The following is a 14,182-nucleotide window of genomic DNA, read 5'->3' as shown; positions in this document are numbered from 1 at the left end:
GAGACATTACTTTGCCAACAAAGTTCCGTCTAGTCAAGGCTATGGTTTTTCCTGTGGTCATGTATGGATGTGAGGGTTGGACTATGAAGAAAGCTGAGTGCCAAAGAATTGATGCTTTTGAACTGTGGTGTTGGAGAAGCCTCCTGAGGGTACCTTGGATTGCAAGGAGATCCAACCAGTCCATTCTAAAGGAGATCAGTCCTGGGTGTTCTTTGGAAGGACTGATGCTAAAGCTGAAACTCCAGTACTTTGGCCACCTCATGTGAAGTGTTGACTCATTGGAAAAGACCCTGATGCTGGGAAGGATTGGGGGCAGAAGGAGAAGGGGACGACATAGGATGAGATGGCTGGATGGATTCATGGACTCATTGGATGTGAGTTTGAGTGAACTCCAAGAGTTGGTGATGGACAGGGAGGCCTGGCATGCTGCAGTTCATGGGGTCACAAAGAGTCAGACACCACTGAGCGACTGAACTGAACTGAACTGAGGTCGTAGTTGTGGCATGTGGGATCTACTTACGTGATGTGCTATGCTTGGGAGTACAGAGTCTTACCCACTCTTACCCACTCTTCAAGGAAGTCTCGTAAAACAGCATTTTTAAAAATTTTTTTAAAAAACTGTGGAGGAAAGCTGATTAATAATGTTGTGATAGTTTCAGGTGGACAGCCAAGAGACTCAGCCATGCATATACATGTATCCATTCTGCCCCAAACTTCCTTCCCATCCAAGCTGTCACATAACATTAAGCAGAATTCCCTGAAAAACATCATTTTCAATGAAGAGACACAGTAGACAATGATTCAGTCTCACTTCTTTCTCCAGTGTAGTACTATAGCGTGTTTATAAATTGACCCTGTAGTATAGATTTTGCCTGCAAGGTCCATAAAAAACAGATATATATATATATATATATATATATATATATATATATATATATGTATATATATATATATATATATATATATATGTAGATGATATCTACCGCTCTCAAATATCATTTAGAGCTAAACCACGAGGAACTATGATCAAGACAACTTATTTTCCATCAGAAAAATCCTATCCCTGGGTGCCAGCCAGGGACTCTGTCTGCTCAAGGCAGCTTCCATGGCTTTGCCGAGCCTCAGATGCGAGACTCTGAGCCACAGCGGGGGACCTGAACAGGACTGAAGCTCCGGGGGCTCCTTCAGGATGTGGTCCTCCTGGGTTCCCACATTTCTAAAGGGCTTGGAGTTCTACTCAGAGCTGTATGGCAAGTTCCATCCTGAGATTTAGTGTTTCTGAAAAGCCAGGTCAGTGTCTCTCCAACACTGAGATGGACGGATGTTACTAAGTGAGGGATGTTACTTAGTGATGGAGGTCCCTCTCAACCCAGTGAAGGGGTCCCCACTGCTGGGCCTGCTTCGTGATACTAGGCTGGGAATGTGCGTTCAGTGGCAGAGTCATCCTCCCACTCTGTCTCTGATAAAGGGAAACAGAGCACCCATCTGCCCATCACGTGTCCCACTGAGATTTCATGAGACAGGTGTGTGATTGTGTTGCAGAGAATTAATAAAAGTTTTTTTCCCCCTCTTTCTTTCTTTTTTCCCTTTTGTGTCTTTCTCCACTTGAACTGTTCCTAACCTACAGTCTGTATTGATAACCAAGTTTTTTCTTTGCAGAAGACTAACCTATTATGTGAACACTGACACTTATGGCCCTCCATTTCTGCAGGAGCCACATTCTGCATCTATTATCCTTTAACTTATTCTAGCCACGTCCTGATACTTAACTTAATGGCATCATAAACCTCCCCTTGTAGTTTGGTACCTCTCTTTGCTCTATTTTAACCTCATGTTGATGCTTAACTTTATGGTGCACTCTCTTTGGAAGCCACCCCTAGTGGATTGCTTTCCCCCTTTTGTATTACAAGAAGAAAGTCACCAGGAAATCCCCAAAGGACTATGGACCCAACCACCGGGACCAACTGCCAGACCCAAATACCTAGCTACCTAACACTGGCGTATTGACAGTTTCCCAACAGTGCAAAAGAGAGAATTCAGGACCCCTACACCTTTTGTCCCATATCTCCAAGCCCTGACTGTGAGCCCCGACTGTATGATCCCCTGGATTCCCGATGGAGGGGAGACAGGCTCCTTGAGGCAGGAACCTATCGAGTTCTCCCTTCTGCCGGCTTAATGATTAAAGCCATCTTTCTGTTTCCTCCAAACTCTGTCTCCACAATTTTTATTCAGCTCTGGTGGGCAAAGAAAACCAAGATTTTGGCGGCGACTGTTGCTGCCATCCCATAACGGGCTAGCTGGTGTGGGGAGCAGGTCGGGACCACTGGGTCTCTTCCCTCAGTGCTCCAGGGGCCAGAAAGAGCATGGCTGTCTCTGCAGATGCTGGGAGTCAGCAAGTCTTGCCCAGGGAGTGAAACTGCCTCTGAACGAGTTAGTCCCTATTTGGGCCTGAAACAGCCTTTCATGGAAACAGTGTATGTGTTAGTTGCTTAGTCATGTCCGACTCTCTGCAACCCCGTAGACTGCAGCCCACCAGGCTCCTCAGTCCATGGGACTCACCAGGCAAGAACACTGGAGCAGGTTGCCATTTCCTTCTCCAAAAGGAACTATCAGTTCAGTTCAGTTGAGTCGCTCAGTAGTGTCCAACTCTTTGCGAACCCATGAATTGCAGCATGCCAGGCCTCCCTGTCCATCACCAACTCCCAGAGTTCACTCAAACTCATGTCCATCGAGTTGGTGATGCCATCCAGCCATCTCATCCTCTGTCATCCCCTTCTCCTCCTGGCCCCAATCCCTCCCAGCATCAGGGTCTTTTCCAATGAGTCAACTCTTCGCATGACATGGCCAAAGGATTGGAGTTTCAGCCTCAGCATCAGTCCTTCCAAAGAACACCCAGGACTGATCTCCTTTAGGATGGACTGGTTGGATCTCCTTGCAGTCCAAGGGACTCTCAAGAGTCTTCTCCAACACCACAGTTCAAAAGCATCAATTCTTCAGCACTCAGCTTTCTTCACAGTCCAACTCTCACATCCATACATGACAATGGGAAAACCATAGCCTTGACATTTTTTGGCAAAGTAATATCTCTGCTTTTTAAATGCTATCTAGGTTGGTTATAACTTTCCTTTCAAGGAATAGGCGTCTTTTAATTTCACAGCTGCAATCACCATCTGCTGTGATTTTCGAGTCCCAAAAAATAAAGTCTGACACTGTTTCCACTGTTTTCCCATGTATCTTCCATGAAGTGATGGGACCGGATGCCATGATCTTAGTTTTCTGAATGTTGAGCTTTAAGACAACATTTTCACTCTCCTCGTTCACTTTCATCAAGAGGCTTTTTAGTTCCTCTTAACTTTCTGCCCTAAGGGTGGTGTCATCTGCATATTTGAGGTTATTGATATTTTTCCCTGCAATCTTGATTCCAGCTTGTGCTTCTTCAAGGCCAAAAGGAAGTATAGAAATAAAGAAAGTGAAGTCTCCCTTTCATGTCTGACTCTCTGCAACCCCATGAAGTGTAGCCCACCAGGATCCTCCATCCATGGAATTTTCCAGGCAAGAGTACTGGAGTGGGGTGCCATTTCCTTCTACACAGGAAAACAGTGGGCAGTTTCAAAGCCCTGGAAGGGCGAAGGTGGGGCTGGGGAGTGGGTAAGCTAAGGTTCCGCAAGAAGTCTGTGCCCCTGCCAGGGGAAACAGGCAAGTCTGTGCCCCTTGCCACACCCCTGCCCACCAGCTGAACTGACTGCCAAGGAGAAGTTTGTGGTTAAAAGGGCAGCAGGAAAGCTTTTCCTGGGGTTTCCACAGCCTCATTAGCATACAAGTGACTGCCCCTGCTTTGTGCTATAAAGGCCACTCCCATGACACACAGGGAAGAGGTTCAGTTAACCAGTTCCTAATAACCAAATCCACAGCCAGCGCAGAAATCCTCCCGGAACCTGGGACCTTTTTAAAGCGGCAAGAGCAGCCTCTTCTCTAGCATCAGCCGCAGAGCTCGGGACGCCAGCATGAGGCTCCATCACCTGCTCCTCGCGCTCCTCTTCCTGGTCCTGTCTGCTGGGTCAGGTGAGCTCGTGGGAGCCCCAGGGGGAGCCGTGGGCTCTCTCTCCTGTTTCTACCTCCTTCTGTCCTGCTACCCCCATCTACACGTGGTCAGACTAAACCCACCATATTTGGTGCTTCTGAGAAGCCAGCGCTGAGTCCTCAGTAGCAAGAGGGTTCTGAGAACCGCCCTGCAAAATTCCAGGTTGTTTCTAAGCCACTCTAGCGAGTCAAGCTTCTGAGCCCGTCTCCTCATTGGTTTCATGAGGAGGAAACAGAAGTTGCCTCTGTTAAGTGACTCTCCTTTTTTTCTTTTTCATAAAAGCAAGAAATTTGATTTTGTCCCATGACAGAAGTACAGAATGTCTCTTTATAAATCTTTCTATTTGAAGGGTGGTGGCTCTGGGTGACCAGACAAGTCCAGAGGAGAGTCAGGCCGAGCCTGGGCTTCAGGAGCTCCCTTTGGGATGCTCCGTGCTGAGTCTCCTCAGCAGGAAGGTCCTCCAGGACACGTCGCTGATGATGCAACCCTCTCTCCACAGCTGGGAGGCAGCACATCCAAAGCAGTGTGCAGGATAGGCTGTCTGAGTTTAATCTTACCCTTGATATTTCCGGAAATGGGATGAAAATATGTAGGAAGGAAGGAGGAAGGGAGGGAGAGAGGGAGAGGCTGCAGAGACTGAGACCTGAGACAACTGATTAGATGTCAAAATCAAGGTGAAAAGGCCTTGTTTGATCAGTGTTGTTTAAGACTGTAACCCAACTCTTAGCCCAGTGGCAGGGAGAGAGGACGGGGGTGTAAGGAGTGTGGCCCGGGTTCTATCCCTGGATGGGGAACTAGAGAGGGACCAAAGGTGCCTTGTGGTCAAGAGGAAAAAGGCGTGTGAGGAAGACGGGAAGGCCTCTGGTCGGGAGGAAACCACAAAGGGAGGAGGAGAGGGGCTGACTCGCACCAGCGCTGAGAGCGTTCTGAGTCAGTAGAGACGATGATACAAAACTTTTTTTTCTGAACCATTGTCACTGTCAGCTGTAAGTTGCTTTGAGAATAAGTTCTCTTTAAACAGTTCTTACACTTTCAGCTGCATCTTTTCCTCCTATCTCAGCTGCACTACTTGACTGACTCCATGAGTTTGAAAAGTAAACAGTGAAAATAGAACCTACGGGCCGCTTCTGACTCCTGGTGAGAAGGTGGATGTAGCAGAGCTTCCCGGTCTTTGCCCTCGTGGTGGACACAACCAGGGTCCTCACACCCCAGTCCCTCAGCCTCTGGTTCTGGAAATGTGAGGGTCCACCAGAGCCTGGGCAGGGCCAGTGTCTGTCTGGAAGCTGGTCAACGAGGTCCTGGATTCACATCTTGTTGTCACGAGGCCATGTCCGCATCTCAGCACAGAAAGCCCCAGGGCCTCGCTCAGAGGGGACACAGCTGGCCTTCTCGAGATGCCGCTTTCCTGCTGACACATTTTTCCCTCTTCATTCTCTTTTTAGGATTTACTCAAGGAGTAAGAAATCATGTAACCTGCCGTATAAATAGAGGCTTCTGTGTGCCGATCAGGTGCCCTGGACGCACGAGACAGATTGGCACCTGTTTAGGGCCCCGAATAAAATGCTGCAGGTAGTGGTAAAAGAAGGCGAAGATGCGGCCGGGACCGATGCGGAGACTGAAACTGCGCCCTTCGACAGAACGTCTAAAATTTAAACCAGAATAAATTTTGTTCAAAGTTAAAGAATCTTGCCCACTGGTCATTGAGGTTGTTGTGTGGTGTCTGATCCCAGGCGAATTCTGAAATCCCTGAGGATGCTCTCTGAGCTCCCCATGCGGACCATTGGGGAATTGTGTTGGGGTGCTCTGTGCTCCCAGGGGTGTGACCCCCTGTTCCTTGGGGGCCTGACCTTCCCCAGCCCCTATGTCTGCTGTCCTTCCTGCTTCCCAGCCCAGGGCACCATGTCCTGCCCCGCGTCTCTCCTCAAACATGCACACCAGGGGTCCAGAATCACCAGCACACCAGTCCCATAGGAAAGCCCCCGCCCCCGCTCCAGGAGGAAACCCCCCCCCTGTCCCCTGCAGCCCTCACTTCCATTTGGTTTGTGCTTCTTACTCCTGCCTTGTGCGCACGTGGATACCCTTCTGATTCCCTTTGGGCTATAAGATCTCTATAGGCATGGATTGTCCTATTCCTGTAAGTGCTGGGCATTGAGATGAGACATTGCTTCACAAATTGTCATCAACTGAATGACAGAGTTGACATGGATGAAGCATGTCTCTCTGTGTGTACATGATATGATGCAACTAGATGCTATGGAAAAACAAGTCCTGTGGAAAGCACAGTTCAATGAAGACAACACAGCACAGAACACAGAGACCGCAGGGGGCAGGGCGAGCATGCTGACCTCAGCCTGCTTGCAGTTTCTTCAGAGGGTTTGCTAGTTAAACCAAGAGCCTTGCTGGTGCACACTGTATGTATGAGCAGTTCTCTGGTCTTTGCACTAACGCTTCCCTCAGTGCAAGCTGAGGTCACCAAGGGGATGGTGTTAGGAGACAGGGCCTTTGGGAGGTGATTTGGTCATGAGGGTGGGACCCTCCTGGGTGGAATGAGGGCCTTTATGAAAGAGACCCCAGAGAGATGGCCCACCCCTTGTGCCCTCTGAGGACACAGGGAGACCGCTGTCCGCCAGCCACCTGCTCTGTCTTGATCGTGGAGCTCCCAGCCTCCAAAACTGAGAAGTAAGGGTCTGTTGTTAGTAAGCCACCTATTACAATACCACATGTAAAATAGATAGCCAGCATGGATTTGCTGTGTGACTCAGGGAACTCAAACAGGGGCTCTGAGACCAGCTAGAAAGGTGGGATGGGGAAGGAGATGGTACGAAGTTCGAGAGGGAGGGGACATGGGTGAACCCATGGATGATTCTTGTTTTTCTATGACAGAAAGCCACGAAAATCTGTAAAGCAATCATCCTTCAGTTAAAAAACAAAGTGCAAAGAAAGAGCCACCTGGCCTATGGTGTTTCTGTTTCAGTAGCCTGAAAGGGCAGTCACATGACAAGTGAGAATTACAGCACAGGTGAATTAAGGTACCTAATCATTCAGCCTTAAGATAGGGAAATGATGTGGAGTATCTGGCTGTGCTCAATGCCATCTCATTACAAGGAGCCTTAGATGTGGAGGAGGGACACAGACCAGTGTCAGAGATGCACGCTGAGAGGCTAAACCAGCCTCTCATCAGCTCACACTGATGTGCAGAGGCCATAAGCCAAGGAGGGCAGGCAGCTTCTAAGCGTGAGAAGGAAGGAAGCCTCCAGAAGGAACAGCATCCTGCTGACACCGTGATTTGAAGCCAATGAGACCCATTTGGGACTTTGGATCCTCAGAACCACAATAACAAGTATGTGTTCCTTTAAGCCATGTAGCTTGTGGCAATTTGCTACAGCGGCAACAGGAAATCAATACAGCAGTAGCTTAAAATCATGTCTTGAGCCTAAAATTAGCAGCTCAAAAGAGACAAACCTGTGTATGTTTAATGGAGGAAAAAATGATAACAGCTGTCAACATTTTACTCAACTTTATATTTCTTTTTTCACAGAAATGCCCATGGTACATCTGCCAACTCTTCTTCATCTCGAAGGTTGTATTTGGGACTCAGTCTTACACCTCATATATCTTGTATCCCTTTTATCCTTTATTTTTAGTTTGTTTTATTATCGTGGAACGTTTATCTGCCATTAAGTGTGGTTTGGTGGTACTGTTTCTATTAAATTTTGATCATATTCTTTGTTGGGATTTCAGTTTTTAATTTCTACTTAATTTTAATTTGCATTCTTGTATCTGTTGATGTTTTATTGCCATAACATTTCTGGGTGTCATGTTGGACTCCTGCATGGGAGGAATGCTTGTGTCATTTCAGCACCGGGAAGATGATGGCTTTCCCATGTCACTCTTGAGCCAAATGGGCTCATGCTCTGGTCCAAGGCCAGCCTTTCCACCTCGGTCCTGGGTCTCATTCTCATGCTTACTCAGGGGTGAGACCCAAACTGTCTCTACCTCTTGCCCCCATCTAGTGCAGCTACAAAAACTAAAAGCAGGGACTTCCCTGGTGGTCCAGTGGTTAAAACTCCAGCTGCCAATGCAAGGGGCATGGGTTCATCCCTAGCCAGGGAACTAAGATCTCATATGCTAGAGTTCAGTTCAGTTGCCCAGTCATATCTGACTCTTTGTGACCCCAGGGACTGCAGCATGCCAGGCCTCCCTGTCCATCAACAACTCCTAGAGGTTACTCAAACTCATGTCCATCAAGTCAGTGATGCCATCCAACCATCTCATCCTCTGTCATCCTCTTCTCCCCCCACCTTCAATCTTTCCCAGCATCAGGATCTTTTCAAATGAGTCACTTCTTCCCATCAGGTGCCCGAAGTATTGGAGTTTCAGCTTCACCATCAGTCCTTCCAATGAATATTCAGGACCGATTTCCTTTAGGATGGACTGGTTGGATCTCCTTGCAGTCTAAGGGACTCTCAAGAGACTTCTCCAACACCACAGTTCAATGGCATCAATCCTTCATGCTCAGCTTTCTTTATAGTCCAACTCTCACATCCATACATGACTACAGGAAAAACCATAGCTTTGACTAGATGGACCTTTGTTGGCAAACTAATGTCTCTGCTTTTTAATAAGCTGTCTAGGTTGGTCATAGCTTTTCTTATAAGGAGCAAGCGTCTTTTAATTTCATGGCTGCAATCACCATCTGCAGTGATTTTGGAGCCTAAAAAATAAAGTCATCTATTGCTTCCACTGTTTCCCCATCTATTTGCCATGAAATGATGGTATCAGATGCCATGATCTCAGTTTTTGAATGTCAAATTTTAAGTCAGCTTTTTCCACTCTCTGCTTTCACCTTCATCAAGAGGCTCTTTAGTTCCTCTTCAATTTCTGCCATAAGGTGGTATCATCTGCAATCTGAACTTATTGATATTTCTCCCAGCAATCCTGATCCAGCTTGTGTTTCCTCCAGTCTGGCATTTCTCATGATGAACTCTGCACAGAAGTTAATAAGCAGGGTGACAATATACAGCCTTGACTTACTACTTTCCCAGTTGGAACCAATCTGTTTTTCCATGTCTGGTTCTAAGTGTTGCTTCTTGAGCTGCATACAGGTTTTGCAGGAGGCAGGTCAGGTGGTCCATCTCCTTCAGAATTTTCCACAGTTTATTGTGATCCACACAGTCAAAGGCTTGAGCATAGTCGATGAAGCAGAAGTAGATGTTTTCTGGAAATGTCTTGCTTTTTCTATGGTCCAACAGATGTTAGCAATTTGATCTCTTGTTCCCCTGCCTTTTCTAAATCTAGCTTGTACATATGGAAGCTCTCAGTTCATGTACTGTTGAAGCCTAGCTTGGAGGATTTTGAGCCCTACTTGGCTAGCAATCAACAGTCTGCATTGATAACTAAGTTTCTTCTTTTCAGAAGACTAACCTATTATGCTGGATAAGGTAATGGCACCCTACTCCAGTACTGGAAAATCCCATGGTGGGCTGCATGGGGTCCCTAGAGTCAGACACGACTGAGCGATTTCTTTTCACTTTTCACTTTCCTGCATTGGAGAAGGAAATGGAACCACTCCAGTGTTCTTGCCTGGAGAATCCCAGGGACGGGGGAGCCTGGTGGGCTGCCATCTATCGCACAGACCGGACATGACTGAAGTGACTTAGCAGCAGCAACCTATTATACAAACTACATCTGTACCTGTTGCCCTCTAACTCTGCAGGAGCCACACTCTGCATCAATGATTCTTTAACTTATTCTAGCCACGTCCTGATACTTACCTTTATGGCATCATAAACCTCCCCTTGTAGTTTGGTACCTCTCTTTGCTCTATTTTAACCTCATCTTGATGCTTAACTTTATGGTGCACTCTCTTTGGAAGCCACCCTGTAGTGGTTTGCTTTCCCCCTTTTGTATTACAAGAAGAAAGTCACCAGGAAATCCCCAAAGGACAATGACCCAACCACCGGGACCAACTGCCAGACCCAAATACCTAGCTACCTGACAGTGGCCTAGTGACTATTTCCAAACAGTGCAAAAAGAGAGAATTCAGGACCCCTACGCCTTTTATCCTGTATTCCAAACACATGACTGTGAGCCCTGACTGTATGATCCCCTGGATTCCCGATGGAGGGGAGACAGGCTCCTAGAGGCAGGAACCTATTGTGTTCTCCCTTCTGCCGGCTTAATGATTAAAGCCATCTTTCTGTTTGCCCCAAACTCTGTCTCTGCAAATTTTATTTGGCTCCAGTGGGCAGAGAAAACCAAGATTTTGGTGGCAACAATGCCAACGAGTCTGGCTGGTCCCCCACCTCTCCGCCAGGATGACTCCTGCCAACGGGGATCAGGAGGCATCCTGTGTGACCTCACTCACCCCTTCCTCCACCCTTTGTTGTCCTGGCCTCTAATCATGTAGCCATGGACAGGGGCTCCCAGTGTCTCTGCCACAATCCACCTGAGAAGGGCAGAGGAGAATCAACAAGGTAGGTTTCCAGGAGAGAGAAGAGAGAGAGAGTGAGTTGAAGAAAGCGTGGGAATAGATGCATAACAATTAGGGAGTCAGTGTAAAGGATCACTTTCAGTATAAAAGTATAAGAGAGAGGCGGCCAATTGCCTGTAGCTATACTTTCTTTCTATTATTGTAAAAGTACTGTTGCTGGGGCCAAGGAAGTAAAACCCTCACAGCTATTCTGTAGAATTAAGTAAGACTTATTTAAACAGCTTGCTACAAACACTTGCTCTATTTTTAGGTTGATGTCACTAAACTAAAATAGATTTCCACTTAGTGAAAGATTCAAATGCTGATCAAAAGATTAAAAGTGAAAACATTTTATTGCTAAGTTGCCTCAGGACAGAGAGAAAAACGTCAGAACATATAGTTCAGGTAAGATGGAAGAGAGGTCGTGAGTGAAGGCTAAAGACCATGACGTATTATGACCTGCTTTGACCTGTTATGTTGGGAATGGGTGAGTGGGTGCTTGTGCTCAGGAACACTTTGGGATAAAGCAACTTAATGGGCTCTCTACAGACCTTCAAAACCCTAAGGATTATGCCCAAGCCTTCCTTTCTTTTCTGCTTCCCTCCCTCATTCTCTCCATTCATCCATTTATTTATTCACCTATATGTTGACTCTTCACACTAGTACCTATTCATAGAAACAAATGTTTGACTACCTGCTCTATGCCAGGAACTGTTCTAGGTGCTGAGAATGTAACATAATAAAACAAGACTTGTTACTTTTGAGACTTACATATGAAGAAAAAGAGAAATATGAGCACTATAAAGGAAAACCAAGTGGAGAGAAGGAAGACATGCAAAAAATATCAATGATTTACCTGGTAGGCATGTGTGCTAAGTCACTTGTCTATGCAAGAGCTTGCTTAGGATGGCATCATGGGCTTCTCACTGTAAATGATAGCAAAAAAAAAAAAAAATGTTGAGAGTGAAAAAAAGATAATTTTAATTTCCAAAATTCCTTTTCGATTGTAAAAGGTGTATGTGTGTTGGGTTGTTGTTGTTCAGTCAATCAGTCGTCTCCAACATTTGCAACACATGGATTGAGGGTGCTTATTCTGAAAGGAGAAATGGACAGATGCAGAGACATGAAATAAAGGTGAAAAAAAGAAATGAATAATTTTCTAACAGAATTCAATGTTTAATGATTTCTCTCCAAAAATTGCACGAAACCTCAGAGCCATAAGCAGAAGTGAGAATCAATGTGGAAACCCTGACTTCCTGCAAACTTCTTCCTTTACGACAGGCAAACACTTGGACCATGTGTCCAAAGATGAAACATCCTCAAACTAGGCCCAGGCCCAGCTGAACATCTCTGCTGGGATAAAAGCACTTTCTTTCCAGCTGAAGTTTTCAAACTCTCTCCCAGATCGCCTGCCCCGATTCAGTGTGCCACCAGACGTTGGTTCTACTTGGAATTCTGAAAACTCCTTTCCCATCATGAAGCTACTGTATCTTTTCTTCCTGTTACTTGTGCGTCTTATCCAGACAACATCGGGTAAGTGGCAAATGTAACTGGTCGGGTGATACGGTGGATGAACTTGGAGCCTGGAGTATGGAAGGTCATGTTGATTCATCATCCAGTGATGTGCTAAACGGAATATTATCCACTCTGAGAGAAGCATAGCATATGCGACATGCTCCATTTTACAAATAATGAAAGAGGAGCTTAAAGAAGTGAAAAAAAAGCCTCCCATGATTGCCCTTAACTAGTTGGTGGTAAACCCATAACCTGTAATGGTGATAGAAAGATTTACAGGGGACTTTATGGCTTACAAATCATTTCCATGTGACTAACAGTAACACTAATAATAATAGTAAATCATGTTGACCACTTCCAATCCCAAAGAAAGGAATGCCAAAGAATGCTCAAACGAACACACAATTGCACTCATCTCACAAGCCAGTAAAATAATGCTCAAAATTCTCCAAGCCAGGCTTCAGCAGTACATGAACCATGAACTTCCAGATGTTCAAGCTGGTTTTGGCAAAGGCAGAGGAACCAGAGATCAAATTGCCAACATCCGGTGGATCATTGCAAAAGCAAGAGAGTTTCAGCAAAACATCTATTTCTGCTTTATTGACTATGACACAGCCTTTGACTGCGTGGATCACAATAACTGTGGAAATTCTGCAAGAGACGGGAATACCAGACCACGTGACCGGCCTCTTGAGAAATCTGTATGCAGGTCAGGAAGCAACAGTTAGAACTGGACATGGAACAACAGAATGGTTCCAAATAGGAAAAAAAAGTATGTCAAGGCTGTCTATTGTCACTCTGCTTAATTAAATTATATGGAGAGTATATCATAAGAAATGCTGGGCTGGAAGAAGCACAAGCTGGAATCAAGATTGCCAGGAGAAATATCAATACCTCAGATATGCAGATGACACCTTCCTTATGGGAGAAAGTGAAGAGGAACTAAAAAGCCTCTTGATGAAAATGAAAGAGGAGAGTGAAAACGGTTTTTAAACCTCAAATTCAGAAAACTAAGATCATGGTATCTGGTCCCATCACTTCATGGTGGATGGATGGGGATTAGTGGAAACAGTGTCAGACTTTATTTTGGGGGGCTCCAAAATCACTGCAGATGGTGATTGCAGCCATGAAATTAAAAGATGCTTACTCCTTGGAAGGAAACTTATGACCAACCAAGATAGTATATTGAAAAGCAGAGATATTACTTTGCTAAAAGGTCCTTCTAGTAAGGCTATGGTTTTTCAGTGGTCATGTATGGATGTGAGAGTTGGAACTGTGAAGAAAGCTGAGTGCCGAAGAACTGATGCATTTGAACTGTGGTGTTAGAGAAGACTCTTGAGAGTCCCTTGGACTGCAAGGAGATCCACCCAGTCCATCCTAAAGGACATCAGTCTTGGGTGTACATTGGAAGGCTGATGCTGAAGCTGAAGCTCCAATATTTTGGCCACCTCATGCGAAGAGCTGACTCATTGGTAAAGCCCTTGATGCTGGGAGGGACTGGGGGTAGAAGGAGAAGGGGACGACAGAGGATGAGATGGCAGGATGGCATCACCGACTCGATGGACATGAGTTTGAGTGAACTCTGGGAGTTGGTGATGGACAAGGAGGTTTGGCGTGCTGCGATTCATGGAGTCTCAAAGAGTCAGACATGACTGAGCACCTGTACTGAACTGAACTGAATTTCCTCTTTAACTAAAACAATGAAACTTTTAATGTCTTATCCCAAATATATTCCTCATAGCAATATTTATGCGGAAGGCCATTTTGCAAGATGGGATTAAGAAATGAAGTAATTTGTTCAAAGGAGTGCAGATTGAATGTAGGGAGCACTTGAACTCAAGCCCAAGTGGGTTTTGACCCCAAAAGACCTTCTTTTATTAAGTATTCAACAATCCCAGAAAACTAATGTACTTACTGAATTACATGAAATCAACAAATACTTTAGCTCAAGTGTGATCTGTGCATCACTCAGCACATACTTATCCTACAAGGTTATGTTTTGCTCACCTGGAATCCAAGCTAAACTGGTGTCCTGCGTTTTCCTTGCAGCCCTCCTCAGGTGACAGCATACTCCAGGCTGTGCTGTGGTGACAGTGCCTCCAATCTTAGCATCT

At 45.8% G+C, this 14,182-nt stretch overlaps 1 long non-coding RNA gene across 1 annotated transcript; it reads left to right on the top strand.

Annotated features, from left to right (window-relative positions):
- Positions 1–3,855: 3,855 nt before the first annotated feature.
- On the top strand, positions 3,856–5,774 carry LOC113889400. The gene is made up of 2 exons (XR_003510247.1): positions 3,856–4,062; positions 5,524–5,774. It is a non-coding gene; the product is annotated as an uncharacterized LOC113889400 (long non-coding RNA).
- The last annotated feature ends 8,408 nt before the right edge of the window (positions 5,775–14,182 follow it).

This window comes from Bos indicus x Bos taurus, unplaced genomic scaffold (genome assembly GCF_003369695.1).
Source record: "Bos indicus x Bos taurus breed Angus x Brahman F1 hybrid unplaced genomic scaffold, Bos_hybrid_MaternalHap_v2.0 tig00011943_arrow_arrow_obj, whole genome shotgun sequence".
In the NCBI taxonomy this organism is placed as follows: Eukaryota; Metazoa; Chordata; class Mammalia; order Artiodactyla; family Bovidae; genus Bos; species Bos indicus x Bos taurus.
This window is presented reverse-complemented; position numbering and strand designations above follow the sequence as displayed.